This window comes from Enhydra lutris, unplaced genomic scaffold (assembly GCF_002288905.1).
Source record: "Enhydra lutris kenyoni isolate GAN:26980312 unplaced genomic scaffold, ASM228890v2 scaffoldscaffold27, whole genome shotgun sequence".
NCBI lineage: Eukaryota > Metazoa > Chordata > Mammalia > Carnivora > Mustelidae > Enhydra > Enhydra lutris.
In genome coordinates, this window is record NW_019154111.1 from 18,561,585 (window position 1) to 18,574,904 (window position 13,320).

Here is a 13,320-nt window from a genome sequence, read left to right on the forward strand (position 1 = left end):
TTGCGCCCTATGACTTAATCTAATAATGCATTCATTTCGTATTTGCATTTTGTTTATTTTAGTGGTATAAATTATTAAACTATGCCCTAATATACAATTTAAATAGACATAATTCAGGCATTTAAAAATTCATGTATTCATTAGACTTATACTTCTATAATGTAAATAATTTACATGTATTTTTAATCTTTTCACAAATTTCAATTTCAGCATTCTATGCATATCATTTGCTTTGCATTACTAACTTGTGAATCACTTCAAGTGAATAAGTTGACAATAGTAAAGCAATGTAGCATCTTAACCCTGTGAACAATTCATGCATTCATCATAATTATTTTCACTATTATTAAACCAGGTAGTTATTTGATCATAATGGAGGATGACTATAAAACCACAGTCTTCTGTTTTAAAAGATAAATGCAACAGGGACTTTCTATTTTTAATGAAATAGTAACTCACTTCTGCAGTTAAATATTGATGAACATAACTTAGTGAAATTCAGATTCACACATTTGGTATTTATTGAGTATTTATTCAAGTTTTTGACTTGCTGGGTGTTGGGGAAACCAAGCTGAGCAAATGAAGATATTTGTTCTCCATATCTCCATATGTTAACGTCTAGTAGAGCAGATGGATCTCTAAAATGAGTTATTACAAATGCACTGAAACGTATACTGATTGTTACAGGGTCATAACATCTGATCAGTGAACCTATCAGGTTTTTTTAAATAATTGAAATATAGTCTTCTGTCTTTTTATGTAATTAACTCCTTTATCATGATATAATAATCCCTCTTTATCCCCGATAATTTTGTTTTTTCTGAAGTTGCTTTGTCTTAAACTAATATGGCTACTCAGCCTTTCTTTTGATAGTTAGCCTGGTGTCTTTCTCTGTTTACTGTTAACGTATCTAATTCCTTATGTTTAAAGTGAGTTTCTTGTAGACAGCATCAGATTGCCTCTTGTTTTTTTCTTTTTAATCAGTTGGCCGTCCTCTGTCTTTTAATGACTATGTGTAGACTATTTGTATTTAAAGTGATATAGTTGGCTAAAGTTCTACAGTCTTAGTAAGTGTTGTCACTTTTTTGCATTTATTCTCAGCCTTCTCTCATTTGAAATGAGTATTTTATGTGATTCAATTTTATGGGATTTTCCTTTGATGTATTACTGGTGTTTTGTTTTGTTTTTTTTTTAAACTTATTTAGGGGTTGTCTAGTGGTGGCTCTAGGGATTACAGTCTACATTTTAAAATATTCAACTCCATATTCAAATAACACTAAAAGTCTTCACGTGTAATACAGCTGTCCCATAAAAGAATTCCCAATCCCTCCCTCCCATCCCTGGTGACATCTGTCATTTATTTCACTGATATTTCTATCCTTCATTTCCCTGATGTTTTTATCTAGTATATTGTTACTACTGTTGCTTTAAATAGTTAATTTTTAGATATTAAGAATAAGAAAACTAGAAAAATAAAAACTTTTATATTTTATCTTCATTTCTTCTCCTGACATTCTTTATGTAGACCCACATTTCTGAATGGATGTCATTTTCCTAATCTTTCTGAAAACCTTCTTTAACACCTCTTGCAAGGCAGGACAACTGGTGAGGAGTTCCTCAGTTTTTCACTGGATATAAAATGATCAGTTAGCTTTTTTCTTTTTTCTTTCAACACTCTGAAGGTTTCAATTCAGGCTGTTCTTGCTTGCATGCTTTCTGATGAGAAGTCTGATGCCTTTGTGTTCTGACTTCAGTATTTCCTTCTTATCTTACTTTCCTGAGTTTGAAAATGATATGCCTAGGGATAGGCTTTATGATCCTCTTGCTTAGCATTCTCTAAGTTTCCTAGATCTGTGGGTTGGTGTCTGTCATTCAGTTTGGAAAATTCTCGGCTGTGATTACTTCAGGTTTTCCTTCTGCCTCATTCTTACCTCCTTCTGATAGTCCAATTATGTTTGTGTCACCCCTACTTGATATCTTCCACAGTTATGGGATTATTTTTTTTAAGTTTTTTTTTTCTCCTTGCATTTGAGATTGGGAAGTTGATGTTGACCTTTGGTCAAGTTCACCAACTCTTCCTCAAAATCCTCAGGTCTGCTGGTGAGCCCATCAAAAGGCTCTGTTCATTTATGCTAGTGTTACTGACCTAGCTTTCCCTTTGAGTCTTTCTTAGACTTCCCTTCTCCTTGTTTACATTACCCATCTGTTCTTGCATTCATCATAATTATTTTCACTGTTATTAAACCAGGTAGTTATTTGATCATAATGGAGGATGACTATAAAACCACAATCTTCTGTTTTAAAAGGTAAGTGCAACAGGGACTTTGTATTTTTAACGAAACAATAACTCACTTGTACAGTTAAATATTGATGAATATATTTCTATTAGAGCCCTTAATTTATTAATATAAGTTATTTAAACTTTTTTTTTCTTTTTTTTAATACCTATACCATCTCTGTCACCACTAAATCCCATTGGGATACTTGCTTTGTCTCTCCAATCTGTGTTTCTTTTTCTCTTTTGGCATGTTTTATAAGGTTTTTTTTTGAAAGGCAGGCCTGTTGTATCAGATATATTTGCCTTTAGTGTGATGATTTACATTGATCTGACTGGAAGGTAGGCTGTGCTTATTGTAATGTTAGTAGGCACAAGAAGCTTCAGATTTTTCTGATGTCCTTGTCTTTTGACTCTGGGCTTTCCCAAGTATTCTTCTTCAGAACGAGTCTCTCTTACAGCTCCTCTGCTGTTACACTGGAGCTGTGTTGGTGTTGGTGTTGTGATGTAGAGTGTTGGGGAGTAGGGATTGTTCTACAGTCTGACTGCATCTCGGATTTTTAGTAGGCCTATGTCTTGGAGCCGTAGCCTTCACAGGTGTTTCTGTCCCTTGTCTAGGAGCGTGGCTTCCCTCCTCACCATGTGCCTTACTCCCTTCCTTGCTTAAAGCATCCCCAGTCCATTTCCTTGAAGTTGTGCCTCCTCTTCACTTAGGTGTTATTTTTCCCAGTAGAAGAGATCAGAAGGTTGCCAAAGACGGCAGAGGGTAGCCTTTTCTCTCTTCAGCTGGGACAGTTATTCAGTGTTTCCGTTTGGCAAAGTCCGTCCCCCTTTGTTAGGTAGAAGGATGTGGGAGGTTTAACAGTGGCTTTTCTTCCCCTCTTCCTGCTAAGTCTTGGATCCCGATGAGAACTTGGTGGAATTACTGTAGGAAGTGGGAACCCCTTTCTGATTGCAGCCCCAGGAATTTCTCACTCTCTGCCCTCAGCTTCTAGTAATTTGTCCAAATTACTTGTAAAGTAAGTAGTTCGACTCTTTATGACCTCCCCTGGCTTCTGCTTTGGGTATTCAGCTCTCTGGTTTTGATTGTGTCTCCAGGTGTTGGATTAGTGGTTTGCCCTGCAACCTTAGTTCTCTGACAAGTCCAAGTCATTGCTTTTCAGTTGGTGTAGCACTTTAAGAATGGGAGTGATACTTTCCAATCTCTTTACTGGTCTGAGCTCGAAGCAAATCCTTTGGTTCTCAGATTTGAAAAGCTCTAAGCATTATTTCTTTGATAGACTTGAAAAAAAAAAGAAAAATCCTCAAATAAATAAAGGAACAGCTTTATTTTGGCATAACGATCATTTTATGAAATCAATGAAATAATGAAAATGGATGAAAACAGCTGAGATTCTTTTTTCTTTCTTATTTGTTCTTCCATTGTCTTTCAACAGAGTTCTCAAAAGAAAAGGTGATGGAAAACACAGACAATAGGCTGTGCTTTACAGGAAAGAAATAGTTCAAGAAGAGGAATAGTGGAGCAGAGGTTGGGGGACTAGAGAAAGGACTTTAAAGCTAGCTGAGCTGTTGGGACCTGGCTCCAGGTATAGGTTGGTGAAATTTACTCCACTTTCCTCACATCTCAAAAAGACTTTGAGACTTACTAACTGTAACTCTTCTATATTTGTTTACCCTTAGCTCGTCCCTTGTTTTTTGCTGGTCGTGGTCCTCTAGGAAACCTCATAGATGTGTGCTCGCTTCAGGGTCACAAGCTCTGCCCAGAGAGCTATTCTGCTAACATGTTCAGGATGGCAACAGCCAGAGTCTCTGGTACTTAAGGAAAAACTGGAATGTGAAGGGAGCAATGCCAGTGCTGCAGCCTGATGGCAACAAGAGCTTCATGTGGTCACAACTCTTGTCCTGGAACTGTAGGATCAGCATCAGGAATGGAAAAACAGGAAGCTGTCTTCTAAAGAAGCATAGGTGGTTATGTTCTTTTTGATTGGAGCCAGGAACTTTGTCATTATCAAAATTAAGGCATAAAAATAAAACATGAATGCAGAGGATATCACAATTAAATTATAAAACTGGGATTATTGAAAGAAAAATTACTACATGTTACCAAAAAACAAAGAATGAGAACAATCCAGATATTTCATAGATTAGCTATTGTGGTAGTAAAACTTAACCTGTCACACTTTGGATTCTTTGGTTGGAGAGTAATGTGTTTGTATTGCTGCACATTTACAGAACAAAATATTAGGTAAAAAAGGAAGGAGCTCATTCTAAAATGGGCAACATAACAATATAAGAATTGTTAGCCATTATTTACTTGAATCAGACCAGAGGTAGAGTAACAGAAACTGAAGGAAAAACAATCTGTTAGTGAAAAGTTTAATTTTAGAATAATTTTAAGGAAATGTAGTAAATTTCAAGTAAATATAGTCATACCTTTAAAGAAACAAAGTTAGTTGATATTAAAGGTTTGTATTTATAATCTTTTTTTTTAAGGTTTTATTTATTTATTTGACAGAGATCACAAGTAGGCAGAGAGGAAGGTGGGGGGCGGGGAAGCGGGCTCCCCACCTAGCAGAGAGCCTGATGTGGGGCTTGATTCCAGGACCCCCAGATCATGACCTGAGCCAAAGGCAGAAACTTAACCTACTGAGCCACCCAGGCACCCCTGTATTATCTAATCTTAAGTTAAAAATTTTTTCATGTATTGCTTATAAAATGCTGCTACTTACGTGGTCCTAGTTACCAGCTGCCTTGAACAAAAATAGGTTATTAAAGATTATTTTAAGAGAATTAGTAACTGAATTTGACAGCTATCTGAATCCTCATCTTTTCCACCCAAAGCTACCTTCATTCATCTTTCATAATCCCATTCCATTCACTGAAGAAAGTGATCCATCCATATTCACCCAAGGGTCAAAACAAAGTTAACTGAAATCTTCCTCTAAACATCCCTCCACCCACATTTCTTATGTTCACTGAAGACTGCAAGAACTCCGAGTGATATTACAGAACTGTTGCATATTTTAAGGGATAAGCAAGGATAATTTACAAACGGTTAAAAAGTAGTGTTCAGGGGGCACCTGGGTGGCTCAGTCAGTTCAGTGTCTGCCTTCGGCTCAGGTCATGATCTCCGGGTCCTGGGATGGAGCCCTGCATCAGGCTCCCTGCTCAGAGTGGGGGTGGGAGTCTGATTCTCCCTTTCTTTCTGTTCCCCACCCCCCACATGCATGGACAGCTCGCTCACACTCTCAAATAAAAAATTTTTTAAAAAGTAGGTTTATGATACCCTTTCTCTAGGAATTTTAGCCTTGGAGTTTAAGTACTTTGGGTTTAAGAGTTTTAAGAAAATCAGCAAATCTAGGCAGTTGCTGTGTTTCTTGCCCCTCTCACTGTCAGTCTTCCTTTGGAAGATCTGCATTCAGGATGTCAAAGGAAAATAGAAATATGAATGCTCAGGGGAAATGGCTATCTACCTTTCACCTCTTTTTTTCTCAACTAGTAGCATGTGATTTGATAATACTTTTTATTTAATATAACTTCTCGGGGTGCCTAGGTGGCTCAGTAGGTTAAAGCCTCTGCCTTTGGCTCAGGTCATGATCCCAGGGTCCTGGGATTGAGCCCCACATCAGGCTCTGTGCTCAGCAGGGAGCCTGCTTCCCTTCCTCTCTCTGCCTGCCTCCCTGCCTACTTGTGATCTGTCAAATAAATAATAAAAATCTTTAAAAAAAATTATATATATATATATATATATACACACATGTGTGTATATATATATATATATATATAAAACTTGTCTACTTTGGCAGAAATAAAGCACACACTACAGAAGCAGTTGGATAACAAAAATCATTTTCAAAATAAAATAAAGCTGTAGAAATGACAATTAGAAGGTTATATTTTTCAAATCGAGGTAATTTTCTAGCTCAAAATGCTTGAGGATAATATTTGAATAAATGTCATGAAATGGCAGTTATGTTTTAGGATACAGCAAGAAGACACTTCAGACCTTAAGAATGAGTAAATTTTATCGTACCTGATTTTTGAAATTCTGGAATTAATAATTGGAATGGCCATAATATTTATATACCTGTTCACTCTTTAAGATTTTATTTGAGATAGTACACATGAGAGAGCAGTGGCAGGGGCTGAGGGAGGGGGGAAGCCGACTCCCGGCTGAGCAGAGTGGCCTACTCAGGGCTCTGTCCCAGGAGGTTGAGATCAAGACCTGAACCAAAGGCAGATGCTTAACCATCTGAGTACCCAGGCACCCTAAATGTTTACTTTAAAAAAAAAAAAATTTATTTGAGAGGTACCACGAGAGGGAGAGAGGAGGGCAGAGGGAGAGGGAGCAACAGACACCCCGTGGAGCAGGGAGCCCTTGTGGGGCTTGAACCCAGGACCCTGGGACCATAACCTGAGCCTAAGGCAGACACTGAACCAACTGAGCCATCCAGGTACCCCCATGTTCACTTTTTTAAATGAATATGTCATGATATAAATTAGATGACTGATTTCATTCAAATGAATTTGGATATCTGATTAGTAATGTTGAATCAATTTCTCTCTAAAATTTTTGTGAATACAATTTTAATATATTAAAACAAATTATAGGGTTTTTTTTAAATCATAAGTTTTGTTTCATTTGGCTATGCATTATTTTTGTTTTTTACAACCTATATGTAAGGGAACTATATAAGAATATTCCTAAGTAAGATTTCTCCTAAAATGTGTAAATTTGCTTTTTTATAAATCAGACTAGATCACGAATGTAAGCTAACCTTGAGACATTCCTTACATTTATTTTTAGATTTTTCTTTACCCAGATCTAGCCTGTGAAAACTAAGGTGGTGTTCCAACTTTTCCATTTTTTACTTTTTTAAAAGATTTATTTATTAGACAGCAAGCGTGTGCACACAGAGGGGCAAGGAGAGGGAGAAACAGACCAGGGACTCGATCCCAGAACTCTTTGAGATCATGACATAAGCCGAAGGCAGACGTTTAACTGACTGAGTTACTCAGGGCACCCCATTTTTTAAATAAGTGAACAGATATCTTCAGAGATGAGACATCTTTGTAGTAGTACTAGTGGGGGCTAGGGGCTTGGGGAGTATTTTTGCTAAAGTACTTCGAGAGCTTCTCTCCTCTTAATGAAGAAGGATCATATGGATATACTGTTTCAAGTATAATAAGTATATCTTTTCTGTGATTTTTCATGAAAATAGTCTATAAAAATGAGATATTTAAAAATGTCAGCAAGGGAAAATGACAAGATTTGGTTCTTTGAAGGTATTTGTGTGTGGTGAGGAGACCAACCTATAAAGAAAATGTAATGGCAGAGTTCAACAGTATGTTACTGAGGGTAGGTATACAGCATGACGTGAGCATGTGGGGGACAGTTATTTTAACAGGGGATAGTTTGCACAGATTTCTTTGGTGTTCACCGTGGCTGCACATTAGAATGACCTAAGGAGCTTTAAAAACCATGGGACGCCTGGGCCCCGCTTCAGACTAAGTGAAACAGTCTGTGGAAATGGGACCCACTGTCTATTTTTTAAAAGCCTTCTTTCTACCTTATGTTGATGAAGATGCACGGTTAGGTTGGGGACCCCTGGCCTGATGGTCCACTGAGGACTTAATGCCATGGTGACCTCAAACTGTAGGGAGGCAGAGAAACCATCCAGCCGTGTGTCCAGGAAGAAGAGGTGATTTGGCAGTGTGGAAAACCTAATTTTCACTTGGAGCTTTAATGAAAGTTTAATGATTCTAAGAAGGCATAAATTCCTGAATTTTAGAAGATGGAAAGAAATTTAACAGACAGGTGGAAAATAACATTTACAAAGGCATAAGGAGAGTGAAAAGCTTGGAATCTATTAGGAAGGTATGTCATGTGTATTGCTAGAGTAGCAGGAGATGAGACTAAGAGTTAGGACTTGAATATTAAGGGCCTAAGTGCTAACCAGAAGAGCTTGGAATTTATCATGAGCTAGGGAACACAGGTAGGCCCTAAGCAATGATATGACAGGAACAGTTTGGGATTCTGGAAAGATCCTTCTCTGGTGCCTAAAGAATGGATTGCATATCTTCCATACCCTGTCACCTTTTGGGCCTGACCCAGCATTATTAAAACACAAGTGGAAGAAGATCTGCATGTTAATTATTCAAGTCATCTCTAGGCTCTGCTCCTTGCCCGGCTATGGTCTTGTTTTATTTCTCTGCTGCCTGTGAAGTTCCTGGACTACTTGATTTGACCTAGGAGTCTGTTTTCATGTCCTCTTGGGTCTGTGCCCTGTGTTGTGCTTCAGAATCCTGCTGGACTCCCCCCCCCACCCCACACACACACACACTTGGGAACTTTGGCATGAGTCAGAACAGTAGAACACCTGATTGCCTGGAAAGGGACAAAGGTGGAATCTAGGTATTCAGCAGAAACTGAGAGTCCACTTGGGTCTATAGCATAAGACATACCGTTTACTAGAACTTTGAGTAAGACTGCCTATTCCTCTCCCTCTCTCTCTCTCTCTCTCTCTCTTTTTTTAATAGAAAAGGTAGTATGCCTTAATGGCTATCTTTCCATTTGTTAATGTTTGTATGATGCAGCGTTCATTAGCCATGGTCTGATGAGGCATCTGTAATTAGAATTTTCTTTCAAGATAATGCCTATTCTAGTCAAGCACTGGTTTAGGCTCTCAATATATGGCATTCCCTCTTCTCAAGGAGCAGCGTTTTTGGAGGGAGAATCGTAGGGGTGAAATTGGGAGTTCTTTTTTGTACATGCTGAAAACGAAGTACTAAATGTCCAAGTGGAAATGGCAGGTGGTGGTTGGGTATGTAAATCTGAAATTCCAGTGCGTGGTTAGGTTTGGGCATACAGATTTGGGAATCATTTAGATAAAGTTAGTATTTGAAGCCAGGGGACACTATGAGATCATATTAGGAGAGTCTGGAGCTCAAGATGATAGAGGACCCAATATAGAGTCCTGTGGACACCAGGATTTAGAGGCTCGTAAAAAAGACAGAGCCAGTGAAGTAGGAGGAAGACCAGAGTGAATGTCAGGGAAGCCAAGAGAAGACATGTCAAAGAAGGAGAGTGTTTACACCACATGCTGCTCAGGGGTTAGGTAAGATGACAATGCAGTGACCCTTGAATTTGTCATGGTAGAAGAAAGCATTCTTGACTGTCCTGGAGTCAGTTAAGAGTAGAATCAAGGAGGTAAGAAAATAGAATAAACAGAAAAATCTTTAGGGAATCAACCAGTAAGAACATTGTATATTCAAGAAAACCCTTCTATATAGTACTTTGAATCGTTTTATTAAATTTGTTGGGCATTTACTCTCTGCCAAGCTCACACCATCAGACTTTCTTAAGCATTTATTATCTTTCGACTTTTAGAAATGTATGGCCCAGAAAACTTAACACCTGTTTCTTTTGGTAGATGGTTAGACCAGCTTCTCTGTTTTTATAATGTACTTTTTTAAAAAAGTGGTTTCAAAAGGCTGAGGAAAAGAGATTGACACATTCTCACCAAAGAGTACCCGGTAATACTTAATGCTTTGAGCTGATTATCAAGGTCGTAATATCCCAAATCCTCTTTGCTTTAGACTATAAAAAATTTCCATTTACCCTAATCACTTTAGAGAAGGGCCAACGGATCATTATCTTAGTAAGATTTTCTTGTGTAGTGGGTGGCACTGATTGATTCTGGCTACCTGACAAACTTATAGAAAGACCTTTATCATTGTTCACTGTCTAAAATGATGTCATTTTCTATTTGCGAGTGTTTTCATGATTCTGATAAAAAGATCTCCAGATTAATAAGGCTTACCTTTCAGCCTGTGAATCCTCATCAGAGGTTTGCAAACTCATTTTGTACCTGGTATGGTACCAAGAGCAATAATAGTGTTTGAAAAATAGAGATAGGCTCAGTACCCTGATTTTTGAAAAATGAGATGCTACTGTGATTGTTGCACTGAGATAGAGCTGAAAAATACTGCAGTGATTAAAACAAAAAAAACAAAACTCACTTTGCTTATGTTGAGTATCACTGCATTTTACCCTTTTTGCTTAGGTCAGCTCCCCTCTTTCCATTCTTCTCACTATAGCCCAGGGCAAACTGATGAATCTGAAACTTCTCAGACACAGTAGGTTCAAAATGCTATTTTTTTCTCATCCCAAAGTGGTTCTCCTTCTGTTTGTGTTCAGCCTTCCGACTCCTAACCATCAGTCTTTTTGTGTTTTCCAGCCCAATTACCTGCACTGCTGCTTTCTCCATAACACTGCATCATCTCTTTCATGTTCATGGTCATTGCCATAGCTCAAGATTTTATTACCTCCCAGATGGAGCATGGTGGTAAACTCTTAACTGCTTCCCCCTTCCAACTTTACATATTTTTTTTTAAAGATTTTTTATTTATTTATTTGACAGAGAGATCACAAGTAGGCAGAGAGGCAGGCAGAGAGAGAGGAGGAAGCAGGCTTCCTGCTGAGCAGAGAGCCGGATGCGGGGCTCGATCCCAGGACTCTGAGATCATGACCTGAGCCGAAGGCAGCGGCTTAACCCACTGAGCCACCCAGGCGCCCCATAACTTTACATATTTTTGTTACCAGATTAGTATTATTGGAGCACCATCATGTTCTCATTATGACCCAACTTAAAGAGAAAAAAAGATGGCTCCTCTCTGTCAACAGAATGAAGTTTATAGCCATTGGTGTTCCATCTGTCCCCACCCCCCGCCTTGCTTATGTTCTTTCCCGTGTAGCAATTCTTTGCATTCCCTGTGTTCTGTGTAAACTGAATCACTCCCTATATTTTCTTGGGTTTTAGTTTTTGTCTTCTATTACTCTCTACACTTCGAATTCTCATTCTTCGTTCTTCAAGACCCAAAAGAAATTCCCTGCTCCCACACCCAGTATTTTTTCTTAAATATTGGAGGAGAAGAAGAAAAAAAAAAGAGGAATTTACAATTCCTTATCATTACCCCAAAGCCTATCCTATTCAACTTTGTATTATATTTATATATAATAAATTCTTCTACTTCACTTTAATAGCTTGAGCATAAGATATTTAATCTTTGTACCATTAATTCTACAATAATATTTAATGTGTTTCCTATTGTAGATACTCACAAGTAGTGAATGACTGAAAGAATAGAAATTGAGTGTATGGCATTGGGAAAGCTGTGAAGCATTTGAGTTGACTCCTACAGTCAAACTGCCCTGCCCCTTATTAACTGTGTGACCTTGACCTGGGAAAATTGCTTAAAGCAATCTGTGCTTCAGATTTTTCATCACTAAAGTGGGATAGAGTTATGACCTGTCCCATAAGATTGCTCCAAGGTTTACATTCATGTGTTGAACAGTCTTTACATGTAGTAAGTGCTGTATACTTTTTGTTCTTGGGGTGCCTGGGTTGCTCAGTTGGTTCAGCGGTGCCTTCAGCTCAGGTCATGATTCCAGGGTCTTGGAGTCGAGCCCCGCATCGGGCTCTCCGCTGCTTCTCTCTCCACTCTGCCTGCCACTCTGTTTACTTGTGCTCTGTTTCTCTCTCTCTCTGTCAAATAAATAAAATCTTTGGGAAAAAAAATTTTAATAATAAATAAATAAATTTCGTGGGTTTTTTTTTTTAAGATAAATTTCGTTCTTACTAGTCCTGATGAAGCTAGAGTTCTAATGTGCTCTGACAAAGTTCTCTAATATCCCTGGTAGTGTATGTGTCACTTAATACTAAGCCCTTTCAGTTTCAGCATTTTTAAATTATTAATGTGAATGTGTACTCAACTATTTTATGGAGGTGAATAGTTAGTAAGTAGTTGCTTGAAAGTATTAGCTCATTACTTTTGTCCAGAAGAGAAAATGTTAATATCAAATGAAATACTAAAGGTTTCATAATGTATAAAATTTGCCATCTACCATTTTAGAGAATATGCATGCATTGTCTTCAGGCGATTGAAGTCCCATGGTTTTTATGTTTGAGGTTAAATTCTTATGTTCTTGCTTTTGAACGTTTTGATCCATTATTTAATATAATTCAGTTCACGTAGGGTAATTTTACATCTAATTAACTCATTCTTCGTTTCCCTACTTTTTAAGATTCAAATGAAAGTGTGGCTTGGGAAATGTACTTTTCCCCCCAGTTTTATTGAAAAATAATTGACCTATATCCCTGTATAAGTTTAAAATGTACAGCATGATGGTTTGATTTGCATACATTGTGAATATTACCACATAGGTTTAGCTAGCCTCCATCTTCTCAGATAAAGAAAAAATATTTTTTCCTTGTGATGAGAACCCTAACAATTTTTCTATATATTCTGTGCAATGTTAGCTATATTCCTTATGTTGTACAGTATATCCCCAGTGCTTATTTGTCTTATGACTGGAGAAGTTTGGACTTTTTGACTCCCTTTCTCCATTTTCCCTCACCTCCTCCCGCCTGTCTTTTGGTAACCACAGGTCTGATCTCTTTCTATGAATTTCATTTTTTAAGTTAGAAAAGAAAATGGTTTTGCTTTTTTTTAGATTACACACAAAAGTGAGATCATACAGTATTTATCTTCCTTTTCCTTATTTTACTTAGCATGATATCTTCAGGGTCCATACATACCATTGCAAATGGTAGGATTTCCTCTTTTTTATGGGTGAATAATATTCCATAGTGAGTGTGTGTGTGTGTGTGTGTGTGTGTTTGTGTGTGTGTGTGTACCACAATTTCTTTATCCATTCTTTATCCATTCATCCATCGATGGACATTTAGGTTGTTTCCATGTCTTGGCTATTGTAAATAATGCTGTTATGAACATGGGAGGTGTAGATGTCTTTCCAAATTTGTGTTTTCATTTCCTTTGGATATATTCCCAGAAGTAGAAATACTAGACCATATGGTGGTTCTATTTTTAATTTTTGGATGGTCCTCCATACTTTTTTCCATAGTGACTACACCAATTTATAGTCCTACCAACAGTGCACACAGGTTTCCTTTTCTCCACATCCATGGATGTGGAGAAAAGGTTTTTTTTTTTTTTTTTTTTTTTTTTTTTTTTTTTTTTTT

At 37.6% G+C, this 13,320-nt stretch overlaps 1 protein-coding gene across 5 annotated transcripts in view; it reads left to right on the forward strand.

Annotated features, from left to right (window-relative positions):
• The window catches only part of LOC111151929 (calcium dependent secretion activator 2), a 532,957-nt gene that overhangs the window by 193,313 nt on the left and 326,324 nt on the right, over positions 1 to 13,320 (forward strand). The window lies entirely within an intron of this gene.